The sequence below is a fragment of the Ursus maritimus genome, unplaced genomic scaffold, assembly GCF_017311325.1.
Source record: "Ursus maritimus isolate PB19 unplaced genomic scaffold, ASM1731132v1 scaffold_10, whole genome shotgun sequence".
Lineage (NCBI taxonomy): Eukaryota > Metazoa > Chordata > Mammalia > Carnivora > Ursidae > Ursus > Ursus maritimus.
In genome coordinates this window covers 57,929,985-57,948,900 of record NW_024423344.1, presented here as the reverse complement: position 1 = coordinate 57,948,900, position 18,916 = coordinate 57,929,985, and positions in this window count along the sequence as shown.

Genomic DNA, 18,916 nt, shown 5'->3' with positions numbered 1-18,916 from the left:
TTGTGTTTTTCTGGCAATCTTTTCTGTGTCAATATCATATGGCTTTATTTATAAAATATTTATACTATATTTTTATTTTTGTTTGAGCTAATCCTGTTCTGCCTCATTGTTGCTCTTCTTTATAAGCGTTTGCCTTGTTTTGACCTTGCATACTTTTCTATAAAAAAATTAAAATGAACTTTTCTAGCATTAGAGACAAAATCCTGTTGGCATTTTATTACTATTTCATCAAATATGTAACTTCACTTGGCAACAATTTTTCTTTTTAATGAGTCTTCCTATGGAAGAAGATTGTATGTCATTAGGTTCAGCATATAATGCTTATTTTTCTGTAAGCATTTTATCTTGTTACTATTTTAATGTTTTTCTCTACTTTTTATCTTCCAACCAGTTGATATTTGCAGTAAAAATTATATTATTATAGTGTTTGCTTGTGTTTACTATTCATAATATTGAACCAATAATCATATGTAAGCTTGGTCTTTAGTCTTTGTTTTTCTAAACTTTCTCAGATTTGGTTCTCAGTTGGTTCTTGACCTTCCAGACTGATGGTGGCTTGAGCAGGTCTAGAATCCTAGACCCTGATATTACAAAAGCAGAGCTGCCAGCAACAGACACACTTCTGGGACTAGAAGCAGAAAAGTTCTCTTCTAGTCATCCTCTGAACTCTACTCTGAATCTAATAAGAAGCCAAGTGGCAAGAAGGCCTGGGTAGTTTCTGGATTCCAATCACAGGCTACAGAACAGAATATATAAAAGTGAGGTATAAGGCTCAGTGATGATATGCACATAGCCAGAAACCTCCTCTTTTTTCCTAGATTAATTAATGGTTTGTTTATATTGTTGATATTTTTTAGACAACCAAATAGTGTTACATTTTGTTATTGTTTCTAATTTATCTCTGTTTTCTAACTAATCATTTACCGTTTTTATTCTCAAATTAGTTCCTTCTGCTATTTTTCTTATTAATTTTATTGGCATTTCTCTAGCTTTGTATTTGAATACTTTATTGATTTATTATGTTTATTAGGTAGATGTTTGAATACTATGAATTATCCCCCTAAAACTGCCTCAGCTATATCAAATATTTGGCCATATTATGTTTTTTAAATTTTAATTATATTCTAGAATTTTTTCAAAATTATTTTGTATTTTTTGACTCAAGAGGTGTTTATATAAAATTTTAAAAATCATTATTTCAACATCAATGTGAAATCTTTTATTTTAAATATTTTGTATTAATTTATAGTTTTATTTCATTCAGATAAAATAATGTTATGAGTATTTTTAAAAATGTTATCCATAATTTTTGAGACTTTTTATAGGGTCCAATTTTGTAAATGACGTATATAGTTGAAATGAAGTGCTATCCTTCATGATAACAGGGTTTGGTATATATTTTTTACATTTTCATCTTCTGTTGTTTACTTCTTTCACAGCCATAAGAAATTTTATTTTTACACACTTAATCTGTTTTGGACTGAAAGAGGAATGATACCTCCTGTCATTAAATGCACTTTCTATATTTCATGTCCTGTAGTTTCGGCTTCAGAGATTCCTCCTGAGCTTTTGTGTGCACGGTTGTTGATAACTATTGTAATTCTACTGTGCATTGAGACCTAAAGACTCTGTCTCATTTAGAACGTTTGACTAGGATTTTACTTTTGTAAGCTATTAAGCACAACTGTTGCTTCCTTTTTTTGTTTGTTTGATTGTGTGGTATTCTTTTATTCATCCTGTTATTTTTAATCCTTCTGATCACATTTGTCTGTGTCTTATACCCAAAATAGAGTTGAATTTTATTTTGTTAGCCAATCTGATCGATGAATTAAGCACATAGTAGATGTCATCCTTTACACTGTGTTTATTGATTCTCCATTATGAGTAATACTGAAATTATCTTCTAACATCTTCCTAATCCCTGCCCTACTCTCTTCCTTTTACGCAATAACAGTGCAATCTTTAGCATCTATTTATGTACTGTTACATATGTTTACATTTGCTCAAAAATTTAAAAACTTTAAATGATGTCATTTGAAGCTCAACTATTTCTTATGAGGCAGCCAAGACACTAATATTACTCCCCCCTTTATCTGTGTCTTCTCTTTCAACTTTTTAGTTTTATTTTTTTTCAACATCGTTCAAGGATTGAACATTACAATAAACATACCGATATTCAATAATTAATTTCTCTTCTGTCTTAACTTCAGATCTATAGTTAAACACCCTTAATGCTCAGTCCCTTTCCTGAAGTTTATAGTCATTTCTTAGATACATGAAGCTCTTATATCCATTTAGTTTCTTGGAAAGGCTGTGATCTTATTAGTGTGATATTTTCTGAATTCTTACATTCCTAAACATTTTTTATAGCTTTGATCAATGAATGAACAGGTGAGCAGCATATAAATTCTTGCCTCATACTTTCTTTCGATTATCACATATATGTTGCTCTATTGTTTTTCACTATGAGTATTGCTAATGCCTATCAGTATCTATGCCTAATGTATCTAGTGCCTATCAGAACTTCTTTCCCTTTGAGTGACCCAAATTTCTTGGCTAGGAAGAAAGAAATTAAACAAATTATGTAAAACAGATAATTTACAGTAAATTATATATATATGTGTGCAATATGTATATTTTATATACATTATGCATATGTTGTATAATAGAAATAATTTTATACATATACTTTAATTACTGTAAACTTACTTTAATTCATTTATGTATATTTAAGCAGGAATCTGTTAATAAAACCGGACAATCAAATGTACAATATAAAACAAGCTACTCTTTCACACTAGCCTTTCAATCCTACTCTCCAGGTGGTACTACTGTTTAGTCTTTCTCTTCATCATCCCGGGAAGAAATGTGGACACACAACACACATACATAAACACATTGCATCTCTTTTGCCATTATTAGTGATTAGCTATTAATTTTGTGTTCGTCATTTCCACGTGACTCTTCAACTTCTAATCTTCACATTCATGATCCACATACCAAGAAAGAAGAATAGAAAGGAGAAATTAAATTATTTCTTAATGCCCACAATTGTGACAAATGGCCTTTCTTATATACAAGGTAGGCTGAAATATCATATTTTAAAGGAACTTTAAAACAATCAATAATTTAATGAGACAAATTTTTATTGAATTGGAAATGACAGTTTCTAAAACCTTGGTTTTTATAACAAAGTATGATATGCACCAGTTATTTTGGAACTACTTTTGTAACAACACATTGAAAGATGCCTCTCTCTCCTTTCCACCCTCCCCACATAAAAACAGAAAAGGCAAATAAAGTAACTCATGAAAATTACTAGATTTTTTACTTCTTTGTTCCATACTCTCTTAGTTACTCTGTCTTTAGAATATGGCTTCATATATCTGGAGGAGCAAATTTTCTTTTTGCTCTTGTCTATTTAACACTCCTAGTGTCCAGTGTCAATATGTATTCTTCCTTCCTGGAGATATTTCCTCTGCCGAAAAATGCAGTCTTTCCCTATAGAAGGCAGTGGTTTGGTCAACATCTTTTACCGGAACCCCAAACATGAAGATTTTCCTTCTTTAAAATGGGTTTTAGACAAAGATAAAAATCAACACTCTCACAATGTGTTGGAAGTCATTAAATTATTCAAATTCTGGAAAGTATCATGATTCAGTGATAGTTGCTGTCTAATAAGGACTTAAAATCCTAAAATGATCAGAGCGGGAATGAGGTGGTATGTTAACAAATACTGGAAGTTCAAGCAAAAGATAAAAATTCACAATGACAGAAAGGAGAACACTGATCTTTTGCTCTAAATAGATGAAGATAATAAAAGAGAAAGTTTGCCTAAAGTGCAAATGTAAACCAAGGCATGAGAAGTGTAAAGGAAATCATGACACTAATGGAATATAATGCATAATTAGGCACAGAGAAAGAGAGCATAACTATTCCAGGAGTAGCCATGATAACAATAGCAGTTCTATTAGTCAGCAGAGACTAGGCTATGTTGTAGTTAAAAAACAATGAAAATGTATCAGTGCTTTGAAAACAAGTGAGAATGCCCCATATGTATTGCACATGCATGAGGCTTTTATTGGAGTTATTCTCCACCTAGCTTCGAGGCTTACAGAGGCTCCACTACCTGAAATCTCCCTGGCTAAGGCTGCAGGAGGGAGAGAGCACAAAGGATCAGGTGCTGATGCTTAAATACTTGCAGTGTCACTTTCTCTCACATCTCTTTGATCAGAGTAAGTCATATGGCTATTGCTGACTTCAATGGATGTTGAAGGGTGTTCATCTTCTATGTCAGGAATGTAAGGAAAATATTAATAGTGTCTACCACAGCAGCAATGGTGGACAAAGTTCTGTAACTCTTTGTTAGGGGCTGAATAGTGTCCTCCCCAAAATTAATATTTTGAAGACCTAACTCCCACTATCTCAGAATGTTGACTGTATTTAGAGATAAGGTTTCAAAGAGGTAATTGTTAGAATGAGGCCATAAGCCTGGGTTCTAATAAAATCTGACTGGTGTCCTCCCTCATAAGGAATGGAGACTAAAATACAGGGAGACACCAGAGGTACCATCATGTGAAGAGGCCATCTTCAAGACAAGAACAGAGTTATTGGAAGAAACCAATTCTCCTGGCACCCTGATCTTGGACTTCTAACCTCCGGAAATTTGAAAAATTAATTTTTGCTGTTTAAGCCACTCAGTTCATGGTATTTTATCACAGAAGCCCTAGCAAACTAATACACCATGTGTGCTGAAATTATTGGTCATTGGTAGAATTAGGACACAATTCAGAACCCTATTATGTGATTCAAGGATATTCAAGAAAATGAAATTTCTCCATCTCAATATCCTTAACTTAATCACAGCTGCAAAGATTTGCCATGCAACATAACATACTCACAGGCTCCAGGGATTAAGACACGGGCATATCTGAGGAGGCATTCTTTGCCTACCACATGTACCTGGAACATCCTTGTCACCCTTTTACACCTCCTATACAGTAGTTCCCACTTAGCCACAGTTTCCAAGGTTTTAGTTACCCATGGTCAACAGCAGTCTGGAAGCAGATGATCCTCCTTCTGATGAATCAACAGAAGGTCAATAACAACCTAATTCTGTGTCACAGAGCCTACATCATTCACCTCACCTCACCTTGCCACATAGGCATTTTATTCTCTCACATCATCGTCAAAAAGAAGAGTGAGCACAGTACAGTAGGAGACTTTGAGAGAGAGATCCCATATTCACGTAACATACAGGATATTATTATAATTGTTCTATTTTATTATTAGTTATTGTTGTTAATCTGACTGTGCCTAATTTATAAATTAAACTTTATTATAGATACGTATGAGTAGAAAAAACCAGTATATATACGGTAATACCTGCAGTTTCAGGCACTAATGGGGGGTCTTGGAATGTTTCTTCCATGGATAAGGGATGACTACTCTACTTTAGATCAAAAATTATTTATTTATTCTTCTTAAGAGACAGAGAGAGTGCATGCGCAAGTAGGAGAGGGGAGAGGGAGGAGAAGAGGGAGAATCTGAAGCAGGCTCCACACCCAGTGTGAAGCTCAAAGCAGGGCTCGATCTCTGAGATCATGACCGGAGCCGAAACCAAATCTTCAAAGTTGTAATAACATAGTATACATTTCGTATAGATGTAGGCAGAGGTTCCTCTAGAAATTTCAAGCCTTCTCTGGGTTGGACCAGTTGTATAAGATTACTCCAGAACAGGAGAAATTTACATATATTTTAATCAGGAAGAAGAACAAGTAATAAAAGCCAAAATCTCATATTAATATATTTAAATTTTTAAGATCTTGTATTATTCATGTATCTTATGAATCCCATGGATATTAGCAAAATAGCAAAAACTGAGTTGGCTCAATTATTAGTTGATTGTATGTGTTCTTTTGTCAATAGATGTGGGCACTAGAGAGATAGAAAATGTGTCTAATTAAACTATGAATCAAAGATATCTAAAATTTGGTAGTTGCTCAATTCATGCTTATAAATTAAATACATGACTGAATATTTTATAATATCACAATTACTGTAATTTTTTATCAATTACATATTAGGGGCGAGATTTTACATCTTTTCAAAATGAGAGGAAGAAGCCCACACTCACCCAGTACTTATTACAGATATGTTTGATGCCAACAGAAAATGGTTCAAATCGCTGTGATCTTAAGCAAACTGATAAAAGCTCTTCAACACTGAACATACACACAAAAGAAACTCATTTTTAAGATGCTGAAACTGCAGTGCATTTGAAAAACACATGCAAATTTATACTGAAATGCAAACCCTTAATGTTAAAAAAATGACTTTATGGCCTTTTCCTACCAAAACACACCACACACACACACACACACACACACACACACACACACAAACACACACACAAAGTTGGGACATCATTTCTTCTATTTAAATCCATTAACAATTGCAGACAAGTTCTTTTATTGATGATAGGATGTCAGAGGTGTGTGATCATGTGTACCAGTTATAAACTTTATAAAATATGTTACCAAATGTGTTCTTTTAGTAACCATGTTTGCATCACTTGATTAAAAATTAGAGCACATATTCATCTGATGCAGTTTTTGTGTGTTGGGAAATAAAATTTTAAATGTAGCAAGAATAGAAAAATTAAAACAAAATATCAAAAGATTTAGATACCCAAGTAATTAACCTCAGGGTCTTCTTCCTACTAGTGCAAAGTCAAATAAATCTATATACTATATTATTATTTGAATATAAATCTCCATAAAAATAAAATGCAATTTTAGTAAAAACCTATATACCTTAACACTTTTTCTATAAACTTTGTTTTCCTAAACTATAAGGATGGTAATTTAAATATACTTGGCAGATAAAATAAAATGAAATCAGTTATTTTCAACTATTTTGAGATTTATTTCTTTAATTTTTTCCGTATTAAATAATAATGAAAGGACACTGTCTACCCTCTCCTATAGACACACAGCTCCTCCTAGAGCTATATTTTATATTTCAAGTTTTAGCTAGTATTTTTTCTCATAGTCTTCCAATACGTGGTCTCTTTGAAATGGCATTGAAGTAAGTTTTCTGTGCTTGATAGTTTGGGATTTTGCTGATGTATGTATTCATTTTTACTTATTTATTTTGCAATTTTAGATAAACGCTATACATATGGAATATGCATTTCTCAAAGTAAACACATAGATTTAGGATTAATAGTTAATATAGCTTGAGGCAAAATTATTATCAAAATACTTTATAGATGCTGCAGCTGAGCATTTTAATACACATCTAAAATAAGTTAAACATTATCCCAAGAGTTCACTCTCAATTAAAGCTTAAAAAGAAAGAGAGACAGAGATAACATAAATTATAAATCAGTATTGCACAAAGCATGGTATTATAATGTCATGGTTCTAAGAACAATAAAGCTTTAAATTTCCCTGCAGGCTATTCTTGCCTGTTTGGGTATGTTGTTCAAGTTACGCATTGTCTAAAGGGATATATTCACTATAAATAATGCTTTCTAAACAAATTGATGTTCTGTACCACAAGTTAGGATTTGATTACTGAAAATGTGTATATAATGCAAAGCTAATTATAAAACCCCCAAACTGAAATGTACTTTTTTCAGGGATTTAAATGATTTCCACCAAGGGAGATGACTTTTCAATATGCAGAGAACTAGCACGATGCTTCTTCTACTAAACAGCAAAATAGCTTAAGCCAAATAACACTTTCCAATCTTTTTTTTTCCCCCTAACAATTCTATGTGGCTTTAGAGAAATTAGAAAATAGTACTTAGGATCATATTTATCTCTAAATGAAAATGTTCATTGCTTAGCTTTAAAAAAAACAACATAGTTTAGGTATAGAGATGTTGTATTTGTAATTAGTGATTCTATAATTAGCAATCTAATTTTGGCTACTTCTGCGCAATATTAAAGCGAAATTTTCATTTGCCATTTTGTTGCCAAGGGAATTTCCCCGCCATACTAAATGACTGCCATGGAGCCACAGATTGGATTGGAAACAAATGTCACAACATATTTTTGTGACAACCACAATGTGTTTAACATTTTATAAAATGATCACTATAACTTTCTCTTATTCTTTAAGGTGTTTATTTTAATATCCTGTGGGTAATGATTCTTCATGATTGCTCTCTTTTTTACTTAAGAATTCATGGCTTTTCTTTTAAGGACAATCTTTACATCCTTACGACAAGAATTTTATAACCTAATATAAATATTTACTTACATCTCTGAGATACTGAAGTCCACTTTAAAACCTTCTCTAGCTACTTTCTGGTGCTGTAAATACTCAATAAAGTAAAGAATAAAACTATGTTTTACAAATGCTACAATGTAGAGCAAGTTTCGTACAGTCACGTTGTGTAGTGAAACAGCAAAGGACTTTTGGAATCAGACACATTTGAATTTGACTGATAGCCTCACCCTCCGTAACTTTATGGCCTTGCTAATCTGTGCCTTCATTTTCTAATAAAATATCAATACTCTTTCTTAGAATTATTTATTATGTGGAAAAGAGTCAACTCGGTGCCTAGAAAATAGTATTATTCAAAACATGTAATTTTTGTTTTTGAGAATAAGGGGAAAGTAGAATGATTCTTTAGATGCAATATGATCTGAGACCTGTGGGATGAATGGAAAATTGTAGCAGAAAGATGAATGGAAGCAAAGACAAATTAAATGAATAGCATGGAAACTAGCAATTATATTTTCTTAGCACATAAAGAAAGAGTAAAACACATCATAAAATGAAACTTTCATAGTAGCCAGGTCATGATCAGCCAGCATCCCCCTCCAAAAAGAGAGAGAGAGAGAGACAGAGAAAGAGAGAGAGATATCTTACATATTAACCCATATTTAATACATGGGAAGAATTTAATTGGTAAGTGGCTAACATTTTGATAGAATTCCTTTGCAAGTACATTCCTTGATTACTTGATCCATCTGTTTATCAATTCACTCAATGTGAAGATTAGATTTCATAAACCAAAGATGACCACTGACAAACCAGTTAGAATGCCACTGTGATAGTATATCTGAGAGGTCCTGAGTGGTGAACTTGGTCTATGATAATAGGAAAGATGGAAATATGGTATTTCCAAAAAGTATTTAGGTGGTAGCAGTGTTTGAAGGATTCCAACAAGTAATAACCCTGTTTCCTCCCTCAAGCATTCATTCATTCATTTATTCAATGATACTCATAAAACACTATTTGACAGATCCATGTTGAGATAATTTATCTGTGAGAAGACATAGTTCTTGTCTTCAAAGATCTGACACTTTAGAGGGTGGTAGGGAAAGCTTTAACAGGTAAATGCCTTATGTTTATAAATATGATGAGAAAAGTAAAAGAAAGATAAAGAAAAATCACAGGACATTTATATTTTATATAGGGGGTTGCAAAAATTATCTCAGAGAAAATAGCACTTAACCACAGACATAAAAGAATTGAAGGAATAAGTCATACAGATATCAATGACAAGAGTGTCATTGATCGAGGAGGACAATGCATGTGAATTGGGACAAAATATGTTTTTTTAAAGGTCAGCAATTAGATTAGTAGGACTACTACTGAATGAATATGGGTAAAAGAGATAGAAGGTAACGGAAACAGCAAGGAACTAAATAATGTAAGGATGTGTATACCATGGTAAAGACATCGATTTTGATACAGACTGAGATTGCAAATTTTTGTAGGGTTTTAAGACCATAGATCACTTTGACTTCCATGTGGAATGGGTTGTTAAGAGGCAAGGGTGGAAGCAGAGATATCAATTAGTAGTTTATTAAAATGGTCCAGGGAAGAAAGCAATGGCTTGGATTAAAGTGCAATGATAGAGATAATGATGACTGTTAGAACTTAAATCTAATTCCAAGAAACCTCCCATAGGACTTAATAGATTGCTTAGACTGATGATGGGATGAGAGAGGAAAATCAGAGTCAAGAATGAATTTTGGGGATGCCTGGGTGACTCAGTTAAGTGCTGCCTTCGGCTCAGGTCATGATCCCAGAGTCCTGGGATTGAGACCTGTGTTGGGCTTCCTGCTCAGCCGGGAGCCTGCTTCTCCCTCTCCCTCTGCTGCTCCCGCTGCTTGTGCTCTCTCTCTCAACTAAATAAATAAAATCTTTAAAAAAAAATGAATTTTGTCCTAAGCAAATGGAATAATGGAATTCATTTGAGATAAGGAATTCTGAAGGGAAAGTTTTGATTTGTTCATTTTGTGGAAGAAAATACTTTAAAAAATTTCCTTTTGGACATAGTATAGTTACCTATTATATATATTGTAATTGTATATAAAAGTTACATATTTGTATAATATGTTGTTATAATATATAACATAATATAAATAATGTATAAATATATGTATCTGTTACAGCTTTGTTACAGGTGAATTATGGGCCTAGAGTTCTGGGGAGAAAACAGGGCTGGGGATTAACATACAGGACTCAACAGACAACAGATGATATTGAAACATAGGAAACTGTGTTCTCCAAAGGAATGAATGATAAGATGCAAAAAAAAAAAAAAAAAAAAAAGACGGTGATCAAAGAGTCAGTTTTATTAATAAAATAATTTCAATAGCAAATGTAGATCTTTTGTACAGCCAAATAATGTCTTCCCTTCTAAGGCACCTCTGGATTTAATTTATCCTTCTCTCAGTGACTGAACCTACCTTGCATAGCATTTGCTTTAGTGTACCAAGTCCCTAACATTGCTTATTAATGGTTCTATGGGTGATTAGAACAGTATTTCCCAAACATATTCATAAAATGGTACACTTAGAAATAATTACAATTTATGTATTTATCTTAAATAAACACAAAGTTGGGTGCCTGGGTGGCTCAGTCAGTTAAGAGTCTGCCTTTGGCTCAGGTCATGATCCCAGGGTCTCTCTTTCTCTCAAATGAATAAATAAAATCTTAAAAAAATTAACAAATAAACACAAAGTTGATCTCAGGTTTAATCAACCAGTTATGCAGTCCATGCTACAGCTTTGGCTACTCTAAAAGGTAAAAGTATACGCAAATATGAATCATGGAACATTGCATCAAAAACTGGGGATGTACTCTATGGTGACTAATATAACAAAATAAAAATTATTAAAAAAATAAAAGATAAAAGTATCAATATATTATACATGCTTTACTTCTAATTAAAATAATCGGCATGCCTGGATGCCTCAAAGTATCATTTAAGAAATGTCCGTATATATGGCTTTTAGACATTACCCTGGGCAAAACATCCCACCCTACTAAAAATATTAGTTTTACAGTCATTATATTTTAAATTTACCATATAAAAATTGCCATTGGCACTTACTCATCTATGATATTTATTTAAAAACGTCCATTGTCAAAAGCAGATTATTTAACCATTAGCAAAAACCACACACATCATTTGGCCATTCAAATAACATTCATTATATAACTAATGGGAATCAATACACCTGCTTTAATAAAGGCTATTGATCCCAGGCTGACTGACCTTAAATGGAACATATTGATACTGTAATCTAAAGCATGTTGCAGATATGGTCATCAGGTTTGGTCTTCTGCTAACAAATTAGGACATCCCTACTCTTCTGCTGGCTTATTTTGCTAACACTGATCTTTCAGACAATTATGAAAGTCTAACTGTAATGTGTGCATATCATTGACCTCCCAATTGGACTCTGAATCCCTTGACGATGAGTATTTTACTTCCCTGTTCTTCACTTCACCCTTATCCACTCTGTGCCCTGAATCCAATGTGCATGTTAATCATATATAACAAATATGTTTTAAATAAAACATTATATCTTTGTGGTGGGTATGTAAATGGATGTTAGAGTTTGAAAGCAGGCATGATTTGTTACAATATTCACTAAATTACGATATTTACTCTTAAACTAAAATCTTTAGAATTTTCTGAATCTGCTTTTTATGTGACAAACTATCCTGAAGATGATGGAGATACTGTAATACATTTTGAATGTTAAACTGTGAGATGAGCTACAATCAGCAATATAAAATGGTGACTCTCCAACTACTTATGTCTTTCACAATTTTTGTCTATAAGGATCCTGGCAGTCTATGTGGATATATGTAACTTTGTCCATGAAATATTTGGGGGATATCCCAGTTTAAACAGTTGCCCTTATCTATCTGATTGTTATTGATATAAACATGATTGTGATTACGGATATTTTTATTTTTGGGAATTTGAAAAAGTGTTACAGAGGTAATAAATGTCTCCCTATGTCCAAGGGCTTTTATGTCATTGGAAATAAGCCAGATATTTACAGTAGAGCACAGTGCTTTCAAAAAGCTTTCTTTTTACTGGTTTGCCCCAACATGCTCTTTTCTTCCCTGAAGTTATAAAGGCAGTGTGGTTCCTGTGGTATTCACCAACAGTGGCCTGTTCTTTGCATTCAAGAAATCCACAGTAGCAAAATATTTACATCTTATAGAAAGATCATTAAACTATTGACCACAAAATAGGAACATGGCTCCTAAGGGGAAAATGGCTGCAGATTTTGGAACAGGATCAAAAAATTGTTTACGGGAACATTTGATTCTGATCACTTAGCTTGGCAAAAAAGTCTTTGGAAGATAGGCTGGAGTACAATGATCTAACATTTTAATGGGAAGAAGAGAAAAGATCTATTGTAGAACTGCCTATTCCAACAGAATAAAAAACTATTGCAAATGAAAGCACACAGAAGTTCATACAGTGAAATCTGAATTTTCCTTTCAGCCTACTGGAGGGAAGAAAAACAAGCTTCAGAATGTAGGCCTTGGGGGCGCCTGGGTGGCTCAGTCCTTAAGCGTCTGCCTTCGCGGCTCAGGGCGTGATCCCGGCGTTATGGGATCGAGCCCCACATCAGGCTCCTCTGCTGGGAGCCTGCTTCTTTCTCTCCCACCCCCCCTGCTTGTGTTCCCTCTCTCGCTGGCTGTCTCTCTGTCAAATAAATAAATAAAACCTTTTAAAAAAAAAAACAAAACAAAACAAAGAATGTAGGCCTTATGCTACAGAGTAGATAACTGATGCCAGTACTCTTGTTCTCTCTTATTACCAAAGCGGACTTGAGCATGGTGGTCTAATATTTGAAACAGCATGGAAAAATTCTAATAGAAGTTCTTGATAAAATCTCCAAACTAAGGCTGTGTACCAGCTCGGCTTATAAAAGAGTTTTTGGCATTAAAATATTGAAAATGTAGGTATCCCTAAAGAATGCTGTATTATTGCTCGTTGGGAATAGGCCCCTCAGAATATTATGCATATGGAGTAGGTTTGATTGACAAGGTATCCCTATAGGTTAGACAATTGCATTATCTAGTGGATGGAAATATCACCATACATCACATAAAAATCCTATTTGGGTTCAGAGCTGATTACTGATGTTATTCTGTCTGTGGCTTAATTGGCTGTTAGATACTAGGGGAAATTCTCTATTACTTTCTTCCTTTCTCTTTTTTACTCTGGAGCTTACATTTTTCATTTTCCGTTTTTTTTTTTTTAAATTATTATTATTAAGACTTAAGATTCAACAAAACAGATTTGTGGACCTTAAATAAAAGCCTGTTTAAGCTACTAATATATTGAATAGACCCATCAAGTTAAGGGATATAAGCACATGACATTTACAATGAAGGTAAAGAGATTAACTTTGGAGTCAAGCAATGATTGGCTCATTCTCTGCTTTTTTTTTTTTTTTGCAATAAGGAATAGTATATTAATATTTTGGAATATGTAAAAAATGATTGCATTTTGTGAGTATTTCACATGCTCTTGAAAAGATCAATTCTGCTGTTTTGGGTGGGGTAGAATGTTCTAAAAATGTTGATAAAATCCAGTTGATTGATGGGAGTTCATTTCTTCTATATCCTTATTAATATTCTGATTAATAGTTCAATGTGTTATTGACAGACAAATACTGAAGGTTCTATCCATAACTGTAGATTTGTCTAAATCTCCTTTCAGTTTGTTGGTACTTGAAACTCTGTTTTTAGGCATATAAATATTTCGAATTGTGTCTTCTTGATGAATATGCAAGGTCCTCCTTATCCCTGGTAATGTCCTTTGCTCTTATTCTACTTTGATAGTAATATAGCCACTTCTGTTTTGTTAGCGTTTGCATGGAATATCTTAATTCTTTTATTTTTAAAGACCAATATCATTATTTTAAATAAGTTTCTTATATACAACATAGAGTTTGGTCATTGTTCACCTATTTTGACAATATCTTTTTAGGGATGTGCTTAGATCACTTACATTTATATCCATTGTATATAATGCAGTTATTGAAATGTTTGGAATTATTTTTATAATTTTCTTACTTACTTTTTGTTTCTTTCCTCAGTTAATACCGTTCCCCCTTTATCCACTTACTTTTGTGTCATTTGAATGTTTTTTTAGCAAAACACTTTAATGTAACGTGATTTTGACTTTATCCCTATAGCTCCTTACAACATACATACTCAAAATCACAGTTTACTTATGAGCAACATTTTACCATTTCAAGAGAAATACAGAAAACTTAGCATGACCCCATACATTAGAGTTTTCTATTTTTTAAATTATGTTAATTTAGTCAGTGTATAGTACATCATTAGTTGTGGATGTAGTGTTCAACAATTCATTAGTTGCATGCAGTTTTCTTATATATTACAACTACATGCATTGAAAACCAAATCAATCAGTGCTCTAATTTTTATTTTTTATATCAAATAAATTATTTAAAAACTCAGAAGTAAATAATTATATGTATCTGAATATTTACCATTTCCATTGTTCTTCCTTCATCACCAGGGTTCTAAGTTTCTATCTGGCATTATTTCCCTTCAGTCTGAAAAAATTTTAGTAGCAATCTTTTTAAAGCAGATTTGTTAGTAATTAATTCTCTTAAATTTTCTCAGAAAATGTCTATTTTACCTTTATTCTTAAAAAAAAAGATTTTATTTATTTATTTGACAGAGAGAGCAAGAGAGCACAGGCAGGGGGAAGAGGGAGAGGGAGAAGCAGGCTGCCCGCTGAGCAGGGAGCCCGCGGGGCTGAAACCCAGGGTGCTGGGATCATGACCCGAGCCAAAGGTAGTTGCTTATAACCAACTGAGACACCCAGGCCCCCCCGTTTTGCCTTCACTCTTGAAGCGTATTTCTATTAGAGGTTAAATTTTTTCTCAACACTTTAAAAACATTGTTTCATTTTCTTCTGCCCTCCATGGTTTCTAATTAGAAACATACAATGATTCAAATTGTTGTTTCCTTTCAAGCTGTGTTATTTTACTCTGGGAACGGTCAGGAATTTTTTTTTTTTTTTTGGTCTTAGTCTTCAGCAGATTTGTTATTCTGTATCGGATCATGGCATTCTTTGGTTCTATCTTGTTTGAGAAATTCTGAGCTTCTTGAATCTGTTACTATGTCTTTTGGTAGGTAAACTTAGGACATTTTTAGCCATTAATTTTGTAAATATTTTGTACGCACCACCTTCTTTCCTCTTTCATACTGAAATTCATATTACATGAATATTTAGTCTTTTGCTAATTACTATAGATCACTGAGAATATTTTCTTTCCTCTGTCATTTCCGTGCTGCCACGGAGTCTATCTATGTGTCTTTCATTTCATTTGTTGTATATTTTATATGTAATTTTCCACTTGATTCTCCTCTGTATGTTTCATTTATTTGCTGAGATAGTTTTGTTTTGTTTTTTTTTCCATTCAATTCAAGAGCAGGCCCAGGAATTCATAGACAACTTTAAGGGACACTTATCCAAACACTTCCCTCTCTGCGTTAATAATTTCAGGTTCTGGGGCGCCTGGGTGGCACAGCGGTTAAGTGTCTGCCTTCGGCTCAGGGCGTGATCCCGGTGTTGTGGGATCGAGCCCCACATCAGGCTCCTCCTCTATGAGCCTGCTTCTTCCTCTCCCACTCCCCCTGCTTGTGTTCCCTCTCTCGCTGGCTGTCTCTATCTCTATCGAATAAAAAAATAATAATAATTTCAGGTTCTGTGGGGTTCCTTCCCTCCCCCTTTTTTTGTCTAAAAGTCTGGACTTTAGTTATTTGATTCTCTGGCACACTTTAGTGACTATACCCAAATTCATGGCTGAGTGCTAGAATTAGAAAGAAAGCAAAAAGGAACAATGGTTTGTCCCAACCTTGTAGACCATGGCTTCACCAAATCAGAAAGGAAACTTATCCTTCCTCAGAGTTATGGCCCATGTGGTCTCTTGTGGCCTCTGTGATTTTGCTCACCCTCTGGTTTTAATTATTTATTTAGTTAGTTTTTATTTAAACTGGAAAAACAGTGGACACAGAAATGGTAACTAACCATTGGTTCAGTGTTGTCTGGAATTCTTCTCTAATCAGTCTACTACAATTTATGTTTCTATGTTCTCAAATAGCTAGCAAATCCATTCATGGTGGGTTTTAGACATTTTTTCCATGAGAGAGATGAAGTCAAATATGCTTACTCCATCCATCTGGAGCCAGAACACAAAACTGCTTGTGGTTTGAGCAGGATATGTATATTCTTGTATGTTCCTTTGAGGGAAAACATAGATGATAAAATATTTTTGTTACAACATCATTGAATATCACCATTTCTCCAACTCCAAATGTTAAAATAGATAATTTTATATGCTAATTTGTGTATTTTATCATGTGGCTTGTGCAATTTCATGGAGCTAATACATGACTGTATCGGTAAGTCATAAAAGAATACGCTGGTCAAACCCAATAATATAATAGCTAACCTTTTAACTTGGGTTAACTCCCACATTCCACTAATCCTCTATTTTAAATATCCCACCTTGGGGTGCCTAGGTGGGGCAGTCAGTTAAGGAGCCAACTCTTGGTTTTGGCTCAGGTTATGGTCTCGGGTGGTGATATCAAGCTGCATGTGGGGCTCCTCGCTCAGTGTGGAGTCTGCTTGGGATTCTTTCCCTCTTCCTCTCCCTTCCCCTCTGCACCTCCTCCAGCTTGCGCCAGCACTTGCTCTGGCTCTCTAAAAATAAATAAATAAATAAATAAATAATACATTTACAAAGAATATCATGCCTTTATCATTATTGTTTTATAAGAGTATACCTATTCCTAAAATCTGGAGTCATTTATGCAAACCTTCCAAGCCTCTTTGAATAATTAAGAAAATTTCTCATCAGTTTAATGCTTGATTTAAAATAGAATGTTTAATGAAAACATACAATAATGCACCTCTGCCTTTTACAGATTTAAAATTTATTCCTATAGGAGGGGAAAATATGGGCTTTCTCTTCAATCAACTTCAAAACTTTTAGTCATATATTCCCCATGCGTACAAATATAGAAGAAATAATTGACATTGTCTCTTTCTATAATAAACACCTTACCCCAGGCCCAAGGCCATGCAAACACCACCAATAGAACCACAACTAAATGTTTACTAAATAAATTTCTAGTAAAATACATGAAAGCTGTTATTCGAAAATTTCTAGTAATTGTGGAGCTCTAAAAACATACATTCATAGTAAAATGTCCTATTATACATGTAGATTTTAAGCAGAAATAGCCAAGACTACTCATGTTTTGTATTTTTTTAAAAAATTAGTATATTTTGGCTATGAAAGTTTTCCTATAATTTACAAAGTAATGTATGTGTTTTAGGTGAAAATAAGTTCTTCCATGTATCTACTAACAAAATTGTGTTTGAAAGAACATTCCAGTTTTATATTGACAATATTAATATAATTTTAACAAATTACTTCTATTTTGTCATATTCTTTGTGATATATTTCATTTCTTTAAGAGATTTTCATATCAGTACAGTTATTTACAATCAATCTCAGTCTTTCTTCATTTGATCAAATCTAACAATTTTGAGTATAAACCAACTCCCTTGGGGTACACAGTATGATGAGCAGCTCAATTTTAGAATCATGATGAGCAAATTCCCACTGAACTATTTTTGTATAATTCTATAAATTTGCTCTTAATTAACATCTCCCTGATATTAAAACTCTATTACTTTGGAATTTATAAAATGAGTTTGCTATAAAACACTGAAGGCTGTATTTAGGAGTGTTATTTTTCTGACATCAGAATGAGCCTGATGATCTATTAGGACTTTTCTATGCTTCTTTTTTAAAATATTGCTTGGGGCCAGTGAGATGACTTTAAATTCATCCCGCTGAGAAGCTAAGCAGAAAGGATTAATATATAGGATATGTTCTTGCATTTATAAAGGCTAAACTAGGTTGTTTAGAATCAGAACACAGAAAGTGTGAAGGTAGATATAGCAATGACTTTAACAGGTTATTACCCAATTTTAAGAAGGCGGAGAAAAAATATGTCCTCCGGCAATCTTATCCATTCAAATGTAATTGGAATGCAATGAAATATATCCATAAGCAGACTTCACATCAGTAATTATTTAGTTTCTCTATTTTCAGAATAATTGATGGGAGGGAGCTGTTGTTGTTATATTGTCTGTATCACTTAAACATAATAAAATTTTCTTCCATTAAAATTTGATCCTTTGTGGGAGCTGCTGTGATAAAAAAATAAAACAAACGGGGCTCTCCCTCAGGTTCATTGGCCTTATTCCACGTTTGTAAATGAGAACTACTTAAAGGTACAAAAGAATCACAATTTCCTGTAGGGTGATTCTAGTTTTAGCTATAGCAGCAGAATTGTCTTTTTAAAGTTTATCCTTTGTTTCCCTGAGTGAGCTTTATTATTCCCCCTTATAGATGCCTTGATCTTAAAAATATGGAGATATAAATTAGAGGCTGACCAAAAAGTGACCAAAGCATTTAAAATGCCTTCACTTACTGAGTTTTAAATTCTACTTAAATTGTAATTATCAAAAACATTTTATAACTCTTGTTAATTTTTATTTAGCTGTAAGTTT